This window comes from Scyliorhinus torazame, chromosome 28, assembly GCF_047496885.1.
Source record: "Scyliorhinus torazame isolate Kashiwa2021f chromosome 28, sScyTor2.1, whole genome shotgun sequence".
Lineage (NCBI taxonomy): Eukaryota > Metazoa > Chordata > Chondrichthyes > Carcharhiniformes > Scyliorhinidae > Scyliorhinus > Scyliorhinus torazame.
In genome coordinates, this window is record NC_092734.1 from 27336480 (window position 1) to 27358018 (window position 21539).

The following is a 21539-nucleotide window of genomic DNA, read 5'->3' on the forward strand; positions in this document are numbered from 1 at the left end:
GGTCAGAGTCGAACCCGGGTCCCTGGCGCTGTGAGGCTGCAGCCCAATGTATACAACATTGTGGGAGCCTGGCTATTCAACGCAACTCGCATTGAATATGGGCCTGAACAGGGAACACGTGGCCGAGGTCACACACAGCCCCGTTTAGTACAGTGGGGAGGTCCACTCGCTGGAACTCCTCTTTTTAAAAAAAAAAAAAAATTTAGAGCACCCAATTCATTTTTTCCAATTAAGGGGCAATTTAGCGTGGCCAATCCACCTCCCCTGCACATCTTTGAGTTGTGGGGGTAAAACCCACACAGACACGGGGAGAATGTGCAAACTCCACACAGACAGTCACCCAGAGCCGGGATCGAACCTCGGACCTCGGCGCCTTGAGGTAGCAATGCTAACCACTGCGCCACCATGCCAGCCCTGGAACTCCCCTTCTTAGCGGGAGATCGGGACGCCATTTTTAAATGGCGTCCCAATCTCCGACGCCCCGGAAACAATCCCCAGCCTCCACCCGCGGCCCCCTCCCGCCCGAACGCACTACGGGAGGGTCCCCAGCCAGCTAGGTGGCACCAGCGATGCCAGGGAACCACCCAGCCAAAAGGGCATGCAGCTGAGGGCCTCCGAACCCCTGGGAGACCCCCACGAGTGCTGTTTCGCCTGGTCCCCGTTGGAGAGGACCAGGACTGAACGGCGCTCGCCCGAGGTCTCCGAGGCAAAAGGGATGGATCCCAAGGTCTCAGGTACCTCGAGAATCTGCACATTAGAGTGCCTCGCTCTAATATGCAGATATGCCAAAAAGTGATCTCGCCCATTGTGGGCAGATTCACATCGCAACGTCTCATGAGATCGTGTTGGACCTCGCGAGGCGTTTGTTATCCGGCTAGATCCCGGAAGAATAGTCTCCCCGCTTCCAACGACCACGCTGCTCCGTGGCGAGCTGCTTTTCTTCAGCTTGGTGCGTAATGGGGCGGCACGGGGGCGCAGTGGTTAGCACTGCTGCCTCACGGCGCCGAGGTCCCAGGTTCGATCCCGGCTCTGGGTCACTGTCCGTGTGGAGTTTGCACATTCTACCCGTGTTTGCGTGGGTTTCGTCCCCACAACCCAAAGATGTGCCGGGTAGGTGGATTGGCCACGCTAAATTGCCCCGTAATTATCAAAAATGAATTGGATACTCTAAATTTTTTTAAAAACTTGGTGCGTAATATGCAACAGATTAAATGAGGAAGTAAAGCATTTCTGTTTTTAAAAAAAATATGATAGTCAAAAACAATTGTTGTGATTGTATGAAATATGTGTGGTTAAAAATTTGTTTCTGCCATTTATAAAAGTATATTTGACTCACACAATTATGGAATTTACATTAAGTTTTTCTTTGGCGGATAAAATACAGTGCATATTTAATTAGAAGTTTCGAAATTTAGGTCAGTGTTGAGGATTTGAAAGTAGGACACCATCACCTTACTTACAAGTTATCAGAATGAATGGGGACTATAGATCACTCTAGGGAGCGCAATCATATTTCAGACTCTTCAAAGTGATTCCTTTCTCTTCAAGCTCTAGCCTAGCCTTCCACTGCATCGAGAGGATTCCTATAAACACACCATTGAAACATCCTGCTTCCCTTTGTCACATATCTATCCTCCTCTCTCAGCTCCCTGCAGTATCATCAGAAACTGAATGGATCAACCATGTGAATAGTGTGGCTACAAGAAAGAGCAGGTTGGAGGCTAGGAATGCTGTGGTAAGTAACTCCCCTCCTGATTGCCCAAAGCCTGTCTACCATGAAGGCATAATGAGTATTGTGATGGAACATTCTCCAGTCGCCTGGATGAGTGCAGCTCCAGTGAAGACCGTCACCATCCAGGACAATGCAGCCCACCTGATTGGCACCCACCCACCATACACTTCCTCCACCATGGACACCGAGGCAGCTGTGTGTCCCATCCACAAGATGCACTGCAGCAACTCACCAAAGCTCCTTGGCCAACACCTTCCAAAGTCAGGACCACTACCATCTAGAAGGACGTGGGCAGCAGACACATGGGGAACACCACCGCCTAGAGGTTGCCCTCCAAGCCACTCACCATCCTGTCTTGGAAATATATCGCCGTTCCTTCACTGTCGTTGCCTCAAAATCCACTTCCTCCCTAACAGCACTGGGGGTGTACCTACACCACAGGGACTGCAGCGGTTCAAGAAGGCAGCTCACCACCACCTTCTGGAGGGCAATTAGGGATGGGAAATAAATGCTGGTCTAACCAGCGACGCCCACATCCCCTGCATGAATAGAAAATAACACTTCCTTGTTGCAATAATACATTAAGAAGTCTTACAATATCTCCACATCATGGCAATAATACATGAGAAAGGGGGCATTTGTAAAGCGATTAACAAATGTTGGAAATCCTTGGGAGATTCAAATCAAAAGGTGTAGGCAAGTCAAATTTCAAAACATGAATAATTCCTGGACATGTCAATCATTTCAGAATAGAATTTTTAAAAAAATTTAAATGACGTATTTCAAAATCTATATGGCAACAAAAATAATTTTATCCTAAAAACGCGTGCAGTTATTCTTTTGAAGCCTCTCAATTTGCTGCTTTAAAACATTGATGATGCCGGTGTTGGACTGGGGTGAGCACAGTAAGAAGCCTTACAACACCAGGTTAAAGTCCAACAGGTTTGTTTAGAATCACTAGCTTGCCTCACCTGAGGAAGGAGCAGCGCTCCGAAAGCTAGTGATTCAAAAGAAACCTGTTGGGACTTTAACCTGGTGTTGTAAGGCTTCTTACTGTAAAACATTGATAGTCCGGTATTAATGTTTAAATGGTGAACTTATCAGAAAGGTCTCGCATAGCCAACCCTGGTAGTTTAGTGCCACAGCTTTACATTGCCTCTCTATGGTATTATGATGTTATCACTGCTTTCTCCTGTCGGACTGACTGAAATCTGGGGCGCGATCGAACAGTCTCGCTGCGCCCGATTCGGTCCCACGACAAGGCCGGTAAATCTTGCAAGATTTTCGACGCTCTGAAGGCCTTGCGGGATCTGGATCTCGCCCTCGCTGGGTGAAGGCACGGTGACGTGAATGGATAATTTAACAGGGGGATACTGTCTGGCACGAAGGCCTGATAATGATATTGAAATTGTTGCAACTGGGGGACTTTCAAGTCAGGATTCCCGTTGCGCTATTGGTGGGGATGGGGGAGGGGAACAATCAATTGGAGATGTCCGCAGGAGTAAAAACTGCTTTCGTAGAATCCCTACAGTGTAGAAGTAGGTCATTCGGCCTATTGGCTCTGCACCAACCCTCCAAAAGAGCACCCGACCTAGGCACACTACCCCCGCAACCCAGTAACCCCACCTAACCTAACCTAGTGCCTTTGGACACGAAGGGGCAATTTGGCATGGCCAGTCCACCTAACCTGCACACCTTTGGACTGTGGGCGGAAACCAGAGCACCCGGAGGAAACCCACGCAGACACTGGGAGAACGTGCAAACTCCATACAGACAGTCATCCAAAGTCAGAATCAAACTCGGGTCCCTGGTGCTGTTAGGCAGCAGTGCTAACCAATGTGACACAACCAATGTGACACAACTTTCAAAAAAGGGACTAGGGATAACCCTGGGAATTACAGGCCAGTTAGTCTTACTTCGGTGGTAGGCAAAGTAATGGAAAGGGTACTGAAGGATAGGATTTCTGAGCATCTGGAAAGACACTGCTTGATTAGGGATAGTCAGCACGGATTTGTGAGGGGTAGGTCTTGCCTTACAAATCTTATTGAATTCTTTGAGGAGGTGACCAAGCATGTGGATGAAGGTAAAGCAGTGGATGTAGTGTACATGGAGCCGTGAGGTGATGATGCAGCTGTACAAAACTTTGGTAAGGCCACATTTGGAGTACTGTGTACAGTTCTGGTCGCGTCATTTTAGGAAGGATGTGGAAGCTTTGGAAAAGGTGCAAAGAAGATTTACCAGGATGTTGCCTGGAATGGAGAGTAGGTCTTACGAGGAAAGGTTGAGGGTGCTAGGCCTTTTCTCATTAGAACGGAGAAGGATGAGGGGCGACTTGATAGAGGTTTATAAGATGATCAGGGGAATAGATAGAGTAGACAGTCAGAGACTTTTTCCCCGGGTGGAACAAACCATTACAAGGGGACATAAATTTAAGGTGAAAGGTGGAAGATATAGGAGGGATATCAGAGGTAGGTTCTTTACCCAGAGAGTAGTGGGGGCATGGAATGCACTGCCTGTGGAAGTAGTTGAGTCGGAAACATTAGGGACCTTCAAGCAGCTATTGGATAGGTACATGGATTACGGTTAAATGAAATAGTGTAGATTTATTTGTTCTCGAGGGCAGCACGGTAGCATTGTGGATAGCACAATTGCTTCACAGCTCCAGGGTCCCAGGTTCGATTCCGGCTTGGGTCACTGTCTGTGCGGAGTCTGCACGTCCTCCCCGTGTCTGCGTGGGTTTCCTCCGGGTGCTCCGGTTTCCTCCCACAATCCAAAGATGTGCGGGTTAGGTGAATTGGCCAATGATAAATTGCCCTTAATGTCCAAATTGCCCTTGGTGTTGGGTGAAGGTGTTGAGTTTGGGTAGGGTGCTCTTTCCAAGAGCCGGTGCAGACTCAAAGGGCCGAATGGGCTCCTTCTGCACTGTAAATTCAATGATAATCTATGATTAATCTAGGACAAAGGTTCGGCACAACATCGTGGGCCGAAGGGCCTGTTCTGTGCTGTATTGTCTATGTTCTAATGGGAGGACACATATTGGAGCATAGGCATCAGTACAGACAAATTGGGCAGTTTCAATGTGATACGTTTCATATAAGTAACAATTTCCCAACTAAGGGGCAATTTAGCGTGGCCAATCCACCTATGCACATCTTTTTTGGGTTGTGGGGGTGAGACCCAGGCAAACACGGGGCAAATGTGCAAACTCCACACGGACAGTGACCCAGGGCCAGGATCGAATCCGGGTCTTTTCTGAGCAAGAAATATTGACAGGAATTCAGATGCAGATGACTGCGGATGGTGCAGTCTGAAACAGAAAATGCTCGACAACCTCAGCAGCTCTCACAGTGCGTGTGGAGAGAGAACGGAGCTGACATTTCAAGTCTGGATGACTCTTTGTCAAAGCTGACGGGTAGACTTGTGTTGATTTTATTGTGCAGGTGGGATTCCGAGTGTGAATAAGCTGACCACCCCCCCCGACATTCCCAATCACTGGAATTGCACATTTCTGTTCCCAGTCAAATGGCTCCAAACCGCTATGGCTTCAATTAGACTGGCGGTCAATAACCTAACCTTCTAAATAACAACAGGCAGGGCTTGAATGATTGCCAGATATTGAGAGATGCCTTACTTCAGAGCTCTTTAACTATGCTTCAGAACTCTACTCAATGTAAAGCAAATTCCTGAGGTATGTGTAGCGCACAAAGACTCCGTGAGACGAATAGAGTGAAGTCGATGAGGCTTTATTAAGCGTGTCTGTTCCCCCGCAGCTCGATAGTAGAATGGCCTGCGGGGGAGGACTCCGGCTTCATATACTCCGCCTTCAGGGCGGAGCTAGAGGTCAACGGCCAACCAGGACCCGGGATCTGCCAGCCAATGACATTAGGACTTCCAGTCCCACATGACCCCTAATACATACTACCACAGTATGGTAATCCAAATATTCATGACACTGTTTTAAGGTGTTGACCACATCCGCATTGATCAGGCGAATTCTCCCCAGTGCTCAGGTCAACATATCTCCCTCAATCAACACCACAAATCAGATTATCTGGCTATTTATCTTGTTGCGGTCTGTGGGACCTTGATGTGTGCGGACTGTCAGGCTTCCCTTCAGCGACTGTACTTCAAAAACGGGCTATAATGAAACTTTGCCTCATAACAGTGTAAGTTTTTTTCCCCCTTCTCTCTGCTCATTGATTGGGGAGGTTACTGCAGAGGGGAAGATGCTTTGTGGCCTCCTTGCCCGCAGAAGACTGCGCTCTACTTGATGTGGGAAAATTGCTCCTTCGAATTCTAACTACGCTCTCTCGGCCCTAAATTTTGTGAGGGCCACGAAGAATCCAGCACGAGTTTTAAGGATACAAAGAAATAACATTTATTTACAATAACATATATATACAACAGCAGCAGCAACTTCGCTTGCTGCTCACTCCTTCCTGGCTGGTTCCAAACTGGCCAGCTTTATTTATACAGGGAGTCTGCTAATGATTTCTCCGCCCCCCTCATTGGGGAAGCTCATACACCCACAGGATTGTGGGATTGTCATTAGTCCCCAGCCAATGGTAAGCAGCAGGTTATAACGTGTGTCCCCCCACACCCCAAAGTCCAAGGAATCCACCGAAGACCCTGGTGGAGGAGGGCATCGGACTCGTTTTGCCGCAGGCCGGACACCATTTGCATGCGGCGCTGGATCGGGCGCCGTGTAACGAGACAGAGACTGGCGTTTCCGTGATGAACGGCGTAACAGTTGTACATCCACGGCCCGTGGGCCCGAGGATTCCCCCTCTGATGCGTCCTGTATCTCCATCTCGGTTTCTCTATCTCCATGCGGTTCTGTAATGACCTGCGCAGGCTTTGAGTGAGGCACCAGAGGAAGATTGTGAGGACTACTTTCCATTGTGTCTGGTCTCTGTGGCTGTAGAAATGAGCTCCGGGGGCAGGGAATCTTTGGAAGGGATAGTCTTCTGGACCGAACGTGGTCTACATGTTTGCGCTGGAGACGACCCTGGGCTTGCACCTGGTAAGATATAGGGCCCGTTTGGCGAAAGATTACGCCAGGGACCCACTGGGCACCACCAACAAAATTCTGAACGAACACTGGGTCACAGGGCGCAAACTGCCGAATCGGCCGAAGCTGAGAAAAACCATGCCCCTGCCGTTCTTGTGTGCGGCGACTTTTGCGCCAATGTCCGGGAGAACCATGCTAAGGCTGGTGTGAAGTGTCCAGCCCATTAGGAGTTCTGCGGGAGCTACCCCAGTCACCGCATGGGGGGTGGTCCTAAAGGAAAAAAAAGTGAGCCAGTCTCATGTCCATTGACCCGGAAGATTGCTTCTTTAGGCCTCGTTTGAATGTCTGCACTGCGCGCTCCACCAGCCCATTTGAAGCCGGCTGGTAAGGGGCAGTGCGGATATGGCGTATGCCGTTCATCTTCATGAACCTCGCAAACTCCTTACTGGTGAATGGAGTGTCGTTATCCGTGACCAGCACCTCGGGGAGGCCATGCGTACTGAAAGACACACGCATCTTCTCAATTGTTGCGCAGGACGTTGTGTCTACCATCTTATGCACCTCTAGCCATTTAGACTGGGCATTGATTAATAGAAGGAACATGGATCCTTGAAAAGGGCCGGCGAAATCCGCATGCAAGCGTGCCCAAGGCCGCCCTGGCCATTCCCAGTGATGTAGGGGCGCGGCCGGCGGAAGCTTCTGATGCTCCTGGCAAATGGAGCAGTTTTGGGCCACCTTCTCAATGTCGGTGTCGAGGCCTGGCCACCAGACATAACTCCGGGCCAACATTTTGATTTTGGTCACGCCTGGATGCCCATTGTGCAAGTCTGTTAGTATCAGCTCCTGGCCTTTTTCCGAGACAATCACACGCGTCCCCCACAAGAGGATGCCGTCTTCCACACTGAATTCTGACAGCTTGGAGGAAAATGCCCGCAACTCGCCTGGGAGCTGTCTATGCTGCCCACCATACAGGACTATGTGCCGAACCTTTGACAGGACTGGCTCCGTCTGGGTCCACTCACGGATCTGTGATGCCGTGACAGGCAAGGTGTCCATAAAATTTAGGGTTGCAACCACCTCACCGGTCGTGGGGGTTGACATGGGGCCGGTCGACAAAGGCAATTCGCTCGGTGCGTCGGCATTCGCTATCTGCGTTCCTGGTTTGTGCTCCAGAGAATACTCGTATGCAGCGAGCAACAAAGCCCAGCGCTGGATCCGTGCGGAAGTAATGGGCAGTATTGGCTTATCCTCTCTGAAAAGTCCCAGCAGAGGCTTATGATCAGTCATGATAGTGAAGTGGCGGCCATACACGTACTGGTGGAAACGATTCACCGCAAAGACCACTGCCAGGCCCTCCTTCTCGATCTGCGCGTACTTTTTTTCCGCTGCAGTCAATGTGCGGGAGGCGAAAGCTATCGGTCGCTCGGCCCCGTTCTCCATTTTGTGGGACAGGACGGCCCCAATACTATACGGAGATGCATCACATGTGATGAGCAAAGGTTTTCCAGGATCATTGTGGGTTAGTAACCCAGACACTGACAATTGTTGTTTTACCCGCCGGAAAGCAGTTTCTTGTGGCTGACCCCAAACCCAGGTGTGATTTTTCTTTAGCAGAAGGTGTAACGGGGCCAACGTAGTTGCCAGATTGGGGAGGAACTTCCCGTAATAGTTTACGAGGCCGAGAAAAGAACGAAGATGCGAAGTGTCAGTCGGGGCGGGGGCCTGTTGAATCGCGCGCACCTTCTCTGCGACGGGGTGCAAACTTTCACGGTCCACCCGATAACCCAGGTAGACTACTTCCTTCGCCTGAAAGACGCACTTTGTGCGACGTAAACTGACTCCAGCCTCCGAAAAGCGTCAAAGGACAGCCTCCAGATTTTCCAAATGTTCCTGCTCCGATGTCCCTGTGATCAAAACGTCATCTAAGTAGACAGCGACACGCGGTAAACCTCTCAAAATGCCCTCCATAACGCGTTGAAAAATAGCGCAGGCAGAGGATGCTCCAAAGGGCAACCGTGTATATTCATACAGGCCCCGGTGTGTATTAATCGTTACATATGGTCGGGAGGCAGGGTCCAGCTCCAACTGTAGGTAGGCGTGACTCATATCTAATTTTGTGAACGAGAGTCCGCCTGCAAGCTTCGCGTAGAGATCCTCAATGCGAGGCATTGGATATCAGTCGAGTCGGGAAGCCGTATTCACTGTACGTTTATAGTCGCCGCACAAGCGAACTGTGGCATCTGGCTTCATTACAGGTACAATTGGTGCTGCCCAGTCAGCGAAACGGACGGGCCTGATAATACCCAAAGTCTCAAAACGAGTGAGCTCCCCTTCTACCTTCTCGAGCAAGGCGTAAGGCACCGGGCACGCCCGGAAATACCGCGGCGTGGCTCCTGGTTCGACTTGGATATGGGCTTCGCCCCCTTTTTTTTTTTCCCCAAACCGGGCTGGAATAGATCTGGGTATCGTCCTAGCACCTCAGTCAACCCTTCAGAAACTGTTTGGAGGATGTGCTGCCACTGCAGCCGCAAATGGCGCAACCAGTCCCAACCCAACAGGCTGGGCCCATGGCCGCGCACCACGATAAGTGGGAAACGCCCCTCCTGGCGTCCATAACAACAGGGGTCATCGTAGTTCCTGCAATGTCCAATGGTTCCGCCGTGTAGGTGGCAACCTGGCCTGTGTGTCGGTTAATGTAAGGGCCTGTATACCCTGCTTGATGCGGTCGAATGTCCTCTGGGCGATCACTAAGACCGCTGCGCCAGTGTCCAACTCCATCTCAAGCGGGTGACCATTGACCCGTACTGTCACCTTAATGAGGGCCACACGGGGATTTGCCACACAATGCAGCTGCAGGCAGTCGTCCTCCGTCTCCATGTCCTCAGGAGTAGTCGCCGCAGGTTCATCCACATGGAAGGTACGGCCTCTGGGCTGGTCCCAGTTATGGCCCCTGGGGTGGTCCCAGTTTCGGTCGGAACGACGGCACCTCTGGCGCCCCCAGGACTGGCGTCCGCGACGGGGTCGTCGCCTACAAGTCTGACACGGACATGGCTCCTCATCCATTGGTTCTGGAGAAGGCTACCTTCGGGGAGAATGTCCGACAGCCACTGGCGTCGATCCGGACGTCGCCTCACCCAAGGTACCGCAGGAGTGCGGGGGGACGTTTTCGGACGGAAGGGGTTGCGCCCCAAGGCATACACCTCCATTCCCTGTAGCACCTGCACTCCTCGTTCTGCGCTCTCTCGGGACAAGACTATTTGAATGGCCTGTTGAAAAGTCAATGTTGGCTCAGCTAACAACTTTCTCTGGGTGGCCGCATTGTTAATACCGCAAACCAAACGGTTGCGTAACATTTCTGACAAGGTCTCACCATAGTCACAGTACTCTGCAATCCTGCATAGCCTGGATAGAAAGTCGGCAAGGGATTCTCCTGGGGTCCTCTCAGCGGTATTAAACCGGTAACGTTGGACTATCATGGACGGGGTTGGGTTAAAATGTTGCCCCACTAAGTTCACAAGTTCATCAAACGTTTTGGTGTCCGGCGCAGCTGGGTACATAAGGCTCCTAATCACCCCAAACGTATGCGGGCCGCAGGTGGTGAGCAATATGACCACCTGGCGCTCATTTTCGGTGATGTTGTTTGCCCAGAAATAGTAACGCATCCGTTGTGCGTACTGGTTCCAGCTTTCCAGCGCAGCATCAAAAACATCCAAACGTCCGTACAGAGGCATGGTATAATAGAAAACAACTTCCAACCTGTATCCAACAAAAATCCAGGGAGGTGGCTTCAGCAGTGTAGGCAACTATTCACTTTAACCTTCGTCGCTAGTTTTGTGAGGGCCACGAAGAATCCAGCACGAGTTTTAAGGATACAAAGAAATAACATTTATTTACAATAACCTATATATATATATATATATATATATATATACACAACCGCAGCAGCAACTTCGCTTGCTGCTCACTCCTTCCTGGCTGGTTCCAAACTGGCCAGCTTTATTTAATGACTTCTCCGCCCCCCCTCATTGGGGAAGCTCATACTCCCACAGGATTGTGGGATTGTCATTAGTCCCCAGCCAATGGTAAGCAGGCAAGTTATAACACTAACTATGCATGGACGGAACATAAAAATATTCACAACCTGATTATTCTTGACCGTAGAAGGAGTCAATCAAGGTAGTGACAGGGAAAAGCTGGTGCCTTGCCCCACTAGCTTTGTATCTTTTTCATCAACCGAGGCTGGTGAGGCCTTCTCCAGCAGGCTTACATTTCCATCCAAAGATTGTCAAATTTTTCGATGGTATTCGTTCACTGGTTTAAGGGCGTGGATGGCATTCTTTCATGGGTTGTGAATGTCGCTGGCAAGGCCCAGCATTTGTTGCCCATTCCTAATTGCCCTTGAACTGAGTGGCTCGCTCGCTCGGCCCTTTCAGAGGGGGCCGTTTAGAGTCAACCACAATGCCGTGGATCTGGAATCACATGTAGGCCAGACCGGGTAAGGACGACAGATTTCCTTCCCTAAAGGGGTACCCGTGAAGCAGATGGGTTGTGTCGACAATCACAAAACCCATGTTAAGTTTTGTGGTCACAATTACTGAGACGAGCTTTCAATTCAAGCTTTTATTCAGTGAAGTTAAATTCCACCAGTTGGCGTTTGTAGGATTCGAACCTGTGTGCCCAGAACATGAGCCTGGGCCTCTGAATTACTAGTTGAGTGTAATTCCCATTACGCCACTGTCTCCAGATGAATAATATTAAATATGGCTGACCACAGTTTCCAACATAAAGATTTATTTTTTTCTTAACTATCTGTCAAATTCATTTGCTCATTAACTGATGACTATGTTTTTGCATGGACACATGTGGTAATAGTTTAATTGTCCCCTCTCTCCAGCTAATTCAGGACAGGTGCAATTAGATACAACACAATGATTTAAACAATACAATATGTGGGATCTCTGAAATCATCGACCCTTCAAAGAATAATTGCTTTAAAAAAAAAGAGAGCTTTTTCTGTGTTTGTCACAGCATCAGGATATTACTGATCCATTTAGCTCTGCTTTGCTAGCCTATTCACTGTAGAAACACTTACCAGATCGTGTACAGATGGGCAGAAACTCAACCTCCTATTACTGCACTAAGAACAGGCCTTCCCGAGCTTCCTAATTACCCTGTTCCATGTACTTAAAACTTGCTCTTGGCCGCCCGAACAAGTGCATCGCCGCTGTTGAACAAACACTTGAAATTCTGATCTTGTTGTTTGACACTCGTCTGGACCCGCCAGATTCTCTCACGTCCATCAGTCTCCAAACCCTTTTTAAAAAAAGATATTTTATTCTAAACATGCACATCAACAGAATACACAATCCATCAAAGCATAGTCAACAGTTTGTACAGTATTTCCCCTTTTAATCGACACCCCCACCCCACGATGAACAACTCCTCAAATATGGTCACGAATGGCCTCCCACGCACCTCAAAACTCCCTTCTGACCCCTTCAACTCGAACTTGATCTTCTCCAGTCGGAGATAATCGTACAGGTCCCCCAGCCAGGCCGCCACCCCCGGCGGCGTATCCGACCTCCAATTCAACAGGATATTTCGCCGGGCAATCAGAGCGGCGAAGGCCAGAGCATCGGCTCCCCTTCCCCTCCAGCAGCTCTGGCTCCTCCGTGACCCCAAAGATCGCCACCATAGGCTCCGGCCTAACCTCCACCCCCACTATCCTGGATCAAGTCCCAAACACCGCCTCCCAAATGCTCTCCAGCTTCTCGCAGCCCCAGAACATGTGCGCATGATTCGCTGGCCTCTGCCCGCATTTCTCACACCCATCGGTCACCCCCTGGAGGAACCGACTCATCCTCTCCTGAGTCATATGTATCCTGTGCACCACCTTGAACTGAATCAAGCTCATCCTCACACAGGAGGAGGCTGAGTTCATCTGCCACATCGCCTCACACCACAGACCCTATCTATTTCCCTCCACAACTTCTCCTCACACTTACACTTTTCCAAACTCTTCTGGCAATGCCCGCACATGGACACCAGTCCTCCTACTCCAAATAGAAATGCAGAAAGTTGGAAAAGAAGAAAGAGAGAGAGAATTGAATTGATTTAGCGTGTTTCCTGACCACGAGATGTCTCAAAGTGCTTCAAAAGAGTATGTTTTCCAGCTCCCTGGTCAATCTGTATCCCTCGGTCAACATCACAGACGAACTGGCCATTATCATCATAATCATAGAATTTACAGTGCTAGGCCATTCGGCCCATCGAGTCTGCACCGGCTCTTGGAAAGAGCACCCTGCCCAAGGTCAACACCTCCACCCTATCCCCATAACCCAGTAACCCCACCCAACACTAACATTATATCATTGCTGTTTCTTGAACCATGGCCGGAACTTTGTGGTCAACAGCATTCCCCTGTGAACGAGCAGTGCTCATCCTTCATTACAGCTGCCCGCAGTGATCTTTTGAGGAACAACTGAATGTGATCAGCTGTTTGACACACTTACAGCGCCCTTAACAGGGGATCTGCTTGAGCAGCGCAAGCAATAATGTGGCTCTTCAGCCAATCAAATTGAAGAATCCGATTGAAGCACGTAGAGGCTAAACCAGTGGCGGACAACCTGCGGCCCGGGGGGCACGGCACATCTGGATCCTGAGTGGGGCCCACGAGACATTTTATTGACCGTTGCCCACACGCAGGGTTGCCACATTCTGCTGATTTGCATCCACATAGTTTTTTTTCCTACTGGTATGGCTGAAGTGATTCACACGCAAAGCGAGGGTGAGTGAAGTGAGGTTCATGCTGATTGCTCACAACATTGACTGTGAGAGCCGTGCGCTCCTTCTGCGGCCAAAGTGTCAGTATTTATTTTGATTTTCACCCTTTGATAACAGTTCTATTAATATATAAATGATTAAGCATTTCTATAACTCATTATTAAATACACAGGGTCATGGTGAGGGAACAAGCCAGATTTCAACCATGCGGCCCACTGAGATGAAGGAGGGCCACTCATGCAGCCCACTTACTAGCCCAGGTTGCCCACCACTGGGCTGAACCAAGAAGTGCTAATACAGTAAATTCAATGTGAAATCGTAAGCTGCAAGTGTGATAAAGAGCTGGATTCCTCCGCCCCACGCGCCGCAAGATCACCACGGGCGGGACACGGACCATGTAAAGGCCTGTTGACCTCGGGCGGGAATTTCCAGTCTCCAGGCTGGCCAAAGAAAACGAAAGAAAGATGGGATTAAGAGAGAGAGATATAAAAGAAGGAAAAAGGAAAGAAAATAACTTTCAAAATCTTCAATAATAATTAAAATCTAAAAGAATGAGACTCCACACTTGTAAAAGTTAATTTGTAGCATCAATGAGGTGGTTAGGTAATAATTAAGACTGCTCTGTCTTTAAAGATCCACTTGAACGCACGCACGAGCCTTAACTTTTGCAAGTATAGTTTGTGGGTAGATAGTGTGCATTAATTTCAAGCATTTTGGTGAGGTACCATTGCAGCAGCAGGGGGAAAATGAGAACTTCTGAATTTCGGCTTTTAATTGTGCACATGCCAAAGCCAGAGGTTTGTTGTCCCACCAGCTCCATAATAACAGCGAGCACTAACAGCCTCCAATTCTTCTTGCCACAACATCGGTCCCTTATTCTTCACGGATTGCTTCACTAGTGGTAAAGCACTTTCGGGATAACCTGAAGCCATGAAACACACACACATTCATGAAGCAACTGTTTGCAAGATCTTGCCGGAGGAATGCACTGACGTGTTCAGGGTTCTTGGCTGTGTTAACCCTGGAAGCATTGCGGATCCAGGAATTGAAGAACGACATCTGGTCTTGGTTTCTGCAAGATTCACCTTTTTTTGGGGAGAAAATGAAGGTGCAGTGTGAGCAATGGTATCTTGTTACTGATACAGCCTAAGAAACTCATGTACTGCCTCCAGTCTGTCTCGATTCAGCTGAAGAAATTGGTCTGGTATGTCTTGTCTCTGTTGCAATATGGTTCAATTTTCAAAGCAGCCTGACTCATAACATAAGCTGCTAGTTCTTTGATGGTCCATGTGACTTTTCATGCTGCCTACTTTCCCTTGCAAATTTTGGCACTGTCTTCCTATTGGTGTTAAGACCATAAAGCCACACGACATAGGAGCAGAATTAGGCCATTCGGCCCATCGGGTCTGCTCCACCATTCAATCATGGCTGATATATTTCTCATCCCCATTCTCCTGCCTTCTCCCCGTAAACCCTGATTAATAAAGAACCTATCTATCTCTGTCTTAAAGACACTCAGTGACTTGGACTCCACAGCCTTCTGCAGCAGTGAGTTCCACAGATTCACCACCCTCTGGCTGAAGAAATTCCTCCTCATCTCAGTTTTAAAGGATCGTCCCTTTGGTCAGAGGCTGTGCCTACAAGTGGAAACATTCTCTCCACGTCCACTCTATCCAGGCCACACAGTATCCTGTAAGTTTCAATAAGCTCCTCCCCCCCCATATCCTTCTAATCTCCCGAGTACGGACCAGAGTCCTCAACTGCTCCTCATATGACAAACTATTCATTCCAGGGATCATTCTTGTGAGCCTCCTCTGGACCCTTTCCAAGGCCAACACATCTTTCCTTAGATACGGGGCACAAAACTGCTCACGATACTCCAAAAGGGGTCGGACCAGAGTCTTATACAGCCTCAGAAGTACATCCCTGCTCTTGTTTTCAAGCCCTCTCGACATCAATGCTAACATTGCATTTGCCTTCCTAACTGCCGACTGAACCTGCATGTTAACCTTAAGAGAATCTTAATGTTAATCGCTATGTGTTGTTTCCCTTCAGGACAGGTCTACTAGGTGTATCTGAGAACATCAGAAATTGGCCATCTAATTGGCCTTGCACCCATGATGCTCAGGGCGTCATTCACTTCCACCTCACTCCTTGCACAATGTGGTCAATTCCCTTACTGGTCAAAGGATCTACATGTCTGATCTCCTTGCTCTTTGGGGAGAGATGCTTACCTGGTTACACTGCCACATCATTTCCACTGACTGTAGATTTAAGTGATCCAAATACTTAGAAAAGAACAGTCCAGTCGTAAAAGTCTAATCAATAAACATATGCTTCCTTTGCAGTTATAAAGGATGGTATCACTGAGTGAGCTGATAGGCAATGTAAACAGTTACTTCTATAATCCAGCTGGACAAATAAATGCCCTTATCTTCCTAACAACTATCTGTACCAGCCTTGCATGCAGATTTCATGAGTTAAAATAAATTCAAATGATGGCTTTTTCGTGCAGCCGATTCATTTTTCTTGGACAAAGGATCTGTCTCAATTTGCGAGCATGAAGGTTGGAACTCTATACCTGCACAACATTTCTATCAATGAAACACAGATTTAAGGGACTTACAATGTCTATCGGAACCAGAAACTGCAATGTTAAGAACTTTTCTGTAGAACCATGATGAAAATGTTCATATAATTATGTCGGAGCATTCTTCCCTCAACCAATACCCCCAACAATCAGATAATCTGATAATTTGTCATTGGTGGGACTTTGATGTTTGCAAACTGGCTACCAGATTTTAATCATAGATCATAGAATCCCGACAGTGTAGAAGCAGGCCATTCGGCCCATCGTGTCTGCACCGACCCTCTGAAAGAGCACCCCACCCTGCCCTATTCCCGTAACCATGTACCCTAACCTGCATATCCCTGGGCATGAAGCGGCAATTTAGTGTGGCCAATCCACCTCACCTTTTCCTGAAATAACATTGATCACACTTCAAATAAAAATTCTATTGATTGCTCGTGAAGCACTTTAAGATGTCCTGGAAGCGCTGCGGTTGAAAATGATCCTTTGTCTCGTTAAACCTCGTCCTTTCATGTGGTCTGGGAGTTCCAATGTAAAGTTAACCTTTGCACAGTTCGGTGAAGACAACCAAATCAGATTCACCTGGAGATTAACCTCTACAAAGTTCCGCTAAATCTGACCAATTTATTTGGACCCTGTACAGTGGTTGCACAGCAGCATTTCACATCCTGTGTCTCACGGAAGCTTTAAAGACAGTTTAGCACCTGCGAGTTAATAATGAAGGCTGAATCTTTCTCCAGTTTTCAATTGCTTGCACCTTGATACACAGAATTTACAGTGCAGAAGGAGGCCATTCGGCCCATCGAGTCTGCACCGACCCCTGGAACAAGCACCCTACTTCACCCCACACTTCCATCCTATCCCCGTAACCCCTCCTAACCTTTTTGGACACGAGGGTAATTTAGCACGGCCAATCCACCTAACCTGCACATCTTTGGACTGTGGGAGGAAACCGGAGCACCCGGAGGAAACCCACGCACACACTGGGAGAATGTGCAGACTCCGCACAGACACTGACCCAAGCCGGGAATCGAACCTGGGACTCTGGAGCTGTGAAGCAACTGTGCTAACCACTGTGCCACCGTGCTGCCCACATGGACGGTTATACAGAGTGCTGGCAAAATGATGACATCTCGTGATGCAGGAGATACTAAAAAGCCATTTTCTCTCCGGGTCGGGATCACATCGGAGAGGGGAGAAATGGAATTGCACTGCGGTGGCCTGAATGTTGCAGCATCAGTCTTTCCACACTTGGCACCTTAAGTCACTTTATCAGTTCCCAGATGTGCCTGGGACAGAGCAGCAGCAACTACAGCTGGAATAAAATTATGTTCTTGGATCGCACGCAGTAGTTAAACAGGGATAAATACAGCCTCTATTTGTCATTGAGGCAAACAGACAAGGAAGATTTAAGTTTGATCCCTCATCGGAGTCAATCTTTGCAGCAGCAGGGGCCACAGTGGTTAGCACTGCTGCCTCACAGTGCCAGGGATCCGAGTTTGATTCTGACCTGTGTGGAAATTGCACCTTCTCCCACTGTCTGCGTGGGTTTCGTCCGGGTGCTATCTTTTGGAAGAGATCCAACGGTGACGCCTCATCTACCCTCTCGGGTGAATGTAAAAGATCCCATGATGCTCAATATCCTGGGAGTTACCATTGATCAGAAACTGAGCTGGACTAGCCACATTAATACTGTGGCTACCAGGGCAGGCCAAAGGCTAGGAATCCTAAAATGAGTATCTCACCCACTGACCCCACAAAGCCTGTCCACCATCTACAAGGCACAAGTCAGGGGTGTGATGGAATACTCCCCACTTGCCTGGATGAGTGTAGCTCCAACGACACTCCAGAAGCTCGACACCATCTGGGACAAAGCAGCTGGATTGCTACCCCTCCCAGAAACATTCAATCCCTCGGTCCTTCCTTCACTGTCACTGGGTCAAAATCCTGGAACTCCCTCCCTAACAGCGCTGTGGGTGTACCTACATCTCGGGACTGCAGCGGTTCGAGAAGGCAGCTCACCACCACCTTGTCGAGGGCATATAGGGATGGGCTAGCCGAACCACATCCCGTAAATTAATTTTTTTTAAGAGTATATGAAGAAAAAGGGTGGAATTCTCCTGAATTTCTGCCCAACCGTTATCTGTTCAGCCACCATAGATCGTCAAGTCAGTACTTCCTGTTTATGGGAGCTTTCTGTGGGCGATTGACTGTGGCATTTCCTGCATTAGAGCACACGCCATATTTGACCAAAATTGCTTCATTGTCTGTAAGGCACTTTGGAACATCCTGAGGTTATGAAGTGTATTAAATAAATGCAAATTATTTTGCTTACTGTGGAGGTTTATATATATAGGGCGGGATTTACCAGCCACCCATAGTGTGGTTTCTGGCGGTGAAGGCGGCTCACCATTAGTCGTCGGCGGGGTCGCCCAGTCCCGTCAATGTTGACGCCGTGTTGTGTGGCTCGCCTGCCACTCCGTCGGGCTACCCACCATGGGCAAGGGGATGGGGGTCACCTTTGGCGGGACCGGAATATCCCACCCACAGGGCTGGATTCTTCTGTCCCGCTCCACCACAAGATCGACACGGGCGGGCCGCGGACCATGTCAAGGTCTGTTGACCTCGGGTGGGAATTTCCCGTCACTGGGCAAGGTGGGAGAATCCCACCCAGAGTATGGTTATGTAAGAGGACTCTGGTGCACATTGCATGATGCATAAGAGGAGGACAAATGGGAACAAGTATGTGATGAGGACCCATCTGTACTTTCTTCCCACCCTGAGCGCTAATTAATGAGGCAGTGATGTGGTTTACATCAGTGTTTTTCAAACTTTTTTTCCGGGGACCCATTCTTACCAACCGGCCGACCTTCGTGACCCACACCAGCCGACCTTCGCGACCCACACCAGCCGACCTGCGCGACCCACACCAGCCGACCTACGCGACCCACACCAGCCGACCTTCGCGACCCACACCAGCCGACCTTCGTGACCCACACCGGCCGACCTACGTGACCCACACCAGCCGACCTTCGTGACCCACACCAGCCGACCTTCGTGACCCACACCAGCCGACCTACGCGACCCACACCAGCCGACCTTCGCGACCCCACACCAGCCGACCTACGCGACCCACACCAGCCGACCTACGCGACCCACACCAGCCGACCTACGCGACCCACACCAGCCGATCTACGCGACCCACACCAGCCGACCTACGCGACCCACACCAGCCGACCTACGCGACCCACACCAGCCGACCTACGCGACCCACACCAGCCGACCTACGCGACCCACACCAGCCGACCTACGCGACCCACACCAGCCGACCTACGCGACCCCACACCAGCCGACCTACGCGACCCACACCAGCCGACCTACGCGACCCACACCAGCCGACCTACGCGACCCACACCAGCCGACCTGCGCGACCCACACCAGCCGACCTGCGCGACCCACACCAGCCGACCTACGCGACCCACCATTTTCTCTTACCTTGTTTGTTGCTGACAAAAATGGAGGAAATTGTTTTGGGTCCCTTTGGCCCCAATGGTCTCTTTATCCCTTTGACCCCCGAACTTGGGGGGAAAAAAAAGGCTGCGACCATAGTTTTCTGCATACGCACCGATGATCGGGCACGCAAGTGCAGTGCGGCCAAATTTTTAAAATCTGTTCTGGCCATTTTGAAGGCCGCTTGCAGCCAGCTGTTGAGCCCGGATTTGCGCGATCAGGAGCATCGCGACGGATAGCTCCGCGACTCTCCCGACACCCCCCCCCCCCCCCCACCCACCCACGGTCGCGCCCCCGGGTTTGACAATGCCTTGTTGACATGACATTAATCAATTGAACATTTTAACCAGTCCTGAAATAGTAGCTGAATTCACAGGCTGAAGTGAGCAGTGCATTGAGCAATCAGAGTGCAAACACCCTCTTGTCGCTGCTGAAAGTACGTCCGTCGCACTGACTGGAAAGTGGGTCACCGTCTCTGTTCAGGTCTGGAGCATTCATATTGGGCCCAAATGTTTCCCTTTCCACAGATGCTGCCAGACCTGTTGAGTTTTTCCGGCACTTTCTGTTTTTAAGGTGAAAGCGATCAAAGGATATGAAGGGTAAGCGAGGTTAGGCTATAGAGTTGGATGATCAGCCACGATCATAATGAATGGCGGGGTTAGCCCTGCTGCCTCCCGGCGCCGAGGTCCCAGGTTCGATCCTGGCTCTGGGTCACTGTCCGTGTGGAGTTTGCACATTCTCCCCGTGTTTGCGTGGGTTTCACCCCCACAACCCAAAGATGTGCAGGGTAGGCGGATTGGACACGCTGAATTGCCCCTTAATTGGAAAACATGAATTGGATACTCTACATTTCTATCGAATGGCTTCCTCCCCGCTCTTATTTTCTCTGTTTCTATGTGATAGTTGTTTTATTCTGTATTCTGTGCAAAGGTCCAGTCTTCAACGTGGCTGATCACAGTTCCACACATGGAGATTTTTTTGAAAGTAACGTGACAATCTAATCCTTTTATTCTTGTTTTTGTGTCAATTGTATTCACACGAACACGTATGGTATCATTTAAATTGGCCCCTCCCCTGGGGATGCAGTTAGATACAACAAATAATGCAATCTGTGGAAATAAACGGAGTAAGGACACTTTTAAAAAAAATAAGCTCTTTTTTAAATTTCTTATGTCCCCCCTGCTGTTTGCACTTGTGATTGAGCCGTTGGCCATCGCATTGAGAAGTTCGGGAGCATGGAAATGAATAGTGCGGGGGGGGGGGGGGATAGAGCATAGGGTGTCCTTATATGCCAACGACTTGCTGCTGTAATGTGTCGGAACCGATGTGCGTCGATAGGAGGGAATATTGGAGCTACTGCGGGTATTTGGGGTCTTTCTCAGGGGTACCAGCTGAACCTGGACAAGAGTGAGTATTTTGTGGTGTCTCGGCCGAGGGTGGTGGGCAGGGGTGGGGGGGCTGCCATTCCGTAGAGCAGGGACTCATTTTAGGTATCTGGGGGTGCAGGTTGCCCAGGAGTGGGGGAGGCTTCGCAGGTACAACATCACTAATTTGGTGGGGAGAGTGGAAAGCCGATCTGGCAAGGTGGGACGGCCTTCCTCTGTCACTGGCGGGTCGGGTACAGGCGGTTAAAATGAATGTGTTGCCGCGATTCCTGTTTATTTTTCAATGCCTACCGATGTTCCTGCCAAAGTCTTTTTTCAGGGAGATTGAGGGAAGGATTACCCTCATTCATATGTGTGAGGGAAGATGGCCAGCAGTGAGAAAGGTGCTGCTACAGAGGGGAAGGCAGGCAGGGGGGTTTGGGGTCTCCCGAACCCTGTTGTACTACTACTGGGCGGCGAATGTGGAGAAGGTGCGGAGGCTGGGGTCAGAGGGGTGGATTCTCAGTGGGTCAGAATGGAGGAGAGTTT

At 49.6% G+C, this 21539-nt stretch overlaps 1 protein-coding gene across 3 annotated transcripts in view; it reads left to right on the top strand.

Annotated features, from left to right (window-relative positions):
- Positions 1–21539, top strand: part of arhgap22a (Rho GTPase activating protein 22a) — a 385586-nt gene that overhangs the window by 167557 nt on the left and 196490 nt on the right. The window lies entirely within an intron of this gene.